Raw genomic sequence first — 3,990 nt, forward strand, 5'->3', positions numbered from 1 at the left:
AGCCACAGCGCCACTTCCGGCTTTTTTCTTTTTGCTTATGTGGTGCTGAGGAATCGAACCCAGGGCCTCATGCATGCAAGGCAAGTGTTCTACCACTGAGCCACTTTCCCAACCCTTGTGGCTGATTTTTAAAGCTGACTTTTGAGGTACTTTGGTGAGTTCACTGAAGATCATCATCACTGGTGAGCTCTCACCTGCAGTTTTCTTCAGGCAAATACATTTCTCTATTCATCTGATTATTTACATATCTTTCTTTCTTTGCCCCATGTGAATCCTGTGATGCTTCTGGCTTTTCTCTGTTGAGACATGTTTACACATTTAGGCAGTCTCCTAAGACAGCCTCATATCCTTTTGGTGTTTGTATGAGTGGCCCACATCTGGTCTATGAGAAACCCTCAAGATTTGTGTAGGTATTCTGAGGTTGAAGGTTTATATCCCAATGCAGCACTGCTGTAGAAACAGAAACAACTTTTTATTTGCTTCTGCTGTCAGCTTCCTTCAGTTTTGTTTAAGTGTGGGAACAGTCCCCTGTCCATTGGATTGTCCACAGGGGTCCATGTTAAACTTTTGGAATAAGAAAGTGGTAGGAGCCCTCAATATCCTCCTTGATCTCATCACATCATCAAAGGTTATGTCAGTTGACCTATAAATCCTGGTTTAGTACTTCTTTTCAGAATTTAGTATCTATTGTCTTATGTTTAATCTGATGATCTGTTGCTTGTACTTCACCAAAACTTCCATTTTTGCAATACTAATAATATATATGGAATTTTTAACTTGGAAGAGTATGTGCTGAACACTTTCAGAATGGGAAAAATTGAAACCAATAAAGAAATCTAAGCTTATTGCTTAGAGCCAGTGGCTCACGCCTGTAATCCTAGCTACTCAGGAGGCTGAGATCTGAGGATTGCAGTTCAAAGCCAGCCCAGGCAGGAAAGTCCATGAGACTCTTATCTCCAATTACCCACCAGAAAATTGAAAGTGGTGCTGTGGTTCCAGTGGTAGAGTGCTCGCCTAGAGCTGAAGAGTTGAGGGACAGTACCCAGGCCCAGAGTTCAAGCCCCATGACTGACCAAAACAAAAAATCTATTATTTTTTTTAAAATGAGAGAAATCAGGGTCTTAATTATTGTTTACATTGAGTTTATGGTATCTATTTGCTAACATAGAATGAATGTATGAGATATATTTAAGACATAGTAACAATAATGGAAATTATAGGATTACTTTATCATCCCTCATTTTTTTTTTTTTTTTTTTTTTTGTCGGCCGTGGAGCTTGAACTCTGGGCCTGGGCGCTGTCCCTCAGCTCTTCAGCTCAAGGCGAGCCCTCTACCACTTGAGCTACAGCGCCACTTCCGGTTTTCTGGTGGTTTATTGGAGATAGGAGTCTCATGGTCTTTCCTGCCCGGGCTGGCTTTGAACCGCGATCCTCAGATCTCAGCCTCCTGAGTAGCTAAGATTACAGGCATGAGCCACCAGCTCCCGGCTCATCCCTCATTTTTGCTCACTAAAATCTCTTCTAGGTATTTCTCCTAAGAAGAACAATACTTCTTCTATTTTGCAGCAGTTCAAGTGCCAGCCAAGAGACTCATTCCCCTCTAAGTTTAATGTCCTTACTAGCCTAAAGATCTCAGTTTAAGTAAATCTCTATCTGAGCTGCCTTTTCTGACCTCCTCCTATGTTTTCACCTTGCATCTTGGAACAAATACTAGCTAAACACTGACCATTTTGTGTGGGAATTGCCTTACCACTTGCCTCCTGGCTTCAGATACATTTTGATTATCTACAGATTGTTTTTATTCTGCTCACTTCCCTCTCACACACATAATTACTTATGGCGAACATGCACAATAATTGGGCACTGAGATAAAGAATGTATGAAGAGTCAAAGAGATTATGGACACCAAGCAAAAGAAATTGTAATATGGTACAAAGACCCAGGGACAGTAGAATATTGCTGCTGCTGCTTTTTTTTTTTATTGGTCATGGGACTTGAACTCTGGGTTTGGGCACTGTCCTTGTGTTCTTCAGCTCAAGGCGAGTGCTCTACCACTTGAGCCACAGTACCACTTCCAGTTTCTAGTGGTTTATTGGAGATAAGAGTCTCACGGTCTTTCCTGCCCCGGCTAGCTTTGAACTGCAATCCTCAGATCTCAGCCTCCTGAGTGGCTAGGATTACAGGCGTGAGCCACCAGTGCCCAGCTTCCATCACTTTTACAGTAACAATAAAAAATTTACAAAACAAAGCCGGGCGCCAGTGGCTCTTGCCTGTAATCTTAGGTACTTAGGAGGCTGATATCTGAGGATCTCAGTTCAAAGCCAGTCTGGGCAGGAAAGACTGTGAGACTCTTATCTCCAATAAACCACCAGAAAACCAGAAATGTTGCTATGGCTCAAGTGGTAGAGCGCTCGCCTTGAGCTGAAGAGCTGAGGGACAGCGCCCAAGCCCAGAGTTCAAGCCCCACAACTGACCAAAAAAAAAAAAATTACAAAACAATAATAACAGTCAAAAGATTTGAACAGATAATTTGACAAGAGACATTTAAATAAGCAGCAAAGAAGTGGGGGCATAGAAATGGAGAGACAAAGGATGAGCAAATGCAACAGTGGTACTTACTAGACACTATGTTGAAAATGAACTATACAACTTATAGGTACAGATAGGAGGGGAAAAATTGGGAGAGAGCAAGAGAAGGGGTGAGAGTCCAAAACCAAATGCATTTTTGCCAAGTACTGGTAGCTCAGCCCTGTAATCCTGATCAGGAGGCTGAGATCTGAGGATCCCGGTTCAAAGCCAGCCTGGGCAAGAAAGTCCATGAGAATAATCCACCAGAAAAACAGAAGTGGTGCTGTGACTCAAGTGGTAGAGTGCTAGCCTTGAGCTAAGAGCTCAGGGACAGTGCCTAGGCCCAGAGTTCAAACCTTACAACTGACAAAAGAAAAAGAAAGGAAGGAAAGAAGGAAGGAAGGAAAAAAGGAAGGAAGAAAGGAAGGAAGGAAGGAAAGAAGGAAAGAAAGAGAAGATAGAGAAGGGAGGGAGAGAGGGAAAATGTACTCTTAACAAGCACTGGTCACTCATGCTTGTAATCCTAGCTTCTCAGGAGCCTGAGATCTGAGGATTGCGGTTCAAAGCCAGGTTCCAGCTTGCCCAGGAAAGGCCTGCAATTAGCCACCAGAAAACAGGAAATAGAGCTCTGGTTCAAAATGGTAGAGCACCAGCCTTGAACTAAACAGCTCAGGGGCAGGGACCAGGCCCTGAGTTCAAACCCCACAACCAACAAAACAAACAAAAACTCAAGGGCTGGAAATGTGGCTTAGGGGTAGAGTGCTTGCCTAGCATGCATGAAAACCTCAGTTCAATTCCTCAGTACCACAGAAACAAAAATTCAGAAGTGGCACTGTGACTCAATTGGTAAAGTGCTAGCCTTGAGCAAAGAAGCTGAGGGATAAGCTAGGTGCCCTGTGGCTCACACCTGTAATCCTAGCTAGTCAAGAGGATGAGATCTAAGGATTAGGCTTCAAAGCTAGCCCAGGCAGGAAAGTCCAGGAATCTCTCATCTCCAATTGACCACCAGAAAACCTGAAGTGGCTATGTGGATCAAGTGGTAGAGTGCTGGCTTTGAGCTGAAGAGCTGAGGGGATAGCACCCAGGCCCAGAGTTCAAGACCCACAACCAACAAAAAAAAGAAAGGAAGGAAGGAAGGAAGAAAGAAAGAGAGGAAGAGAGGAAGGGAGGAAGGGAGGAAGGGAGGAAGGAAGGAAGGGAGAAAGGGAGAAAGGGAGGAAGGGAGGAAGGGAGGAAGGAAAAAGAAAAGAAAAGAAAAGAGAAGCTCAGAGACAATGTCCAGTCCTAGAGTTCAAGCCCTAGGACTGACCAAAAAAAAAAAAAAACAACAACCAAAAAGTATGTTTTTGGGCTGAGAAGTTGGCTCAGTGGTAGAGTGTTTACCTCACATGTATGAAGCCCTGGGTTTGATTCCTCAGCACC

Source organism: Dipodomys ordii, unplaced genomic scaffold, assembly GCF_000151885.1.
Source record: "Dipodomys ordii isolate 6190 unplaced genomic scaffold, Dord_2.0 Scaffold42, whole genome shotgun sequence".
In the NCBI taxonomy this organism is placed as follows: domain Eukaryota; kingdom Metazoa; phylum Chordata; class Mammalia; order Rodentia; family Heteromyidae; genus Dipodomys; species Dipodomys ordii.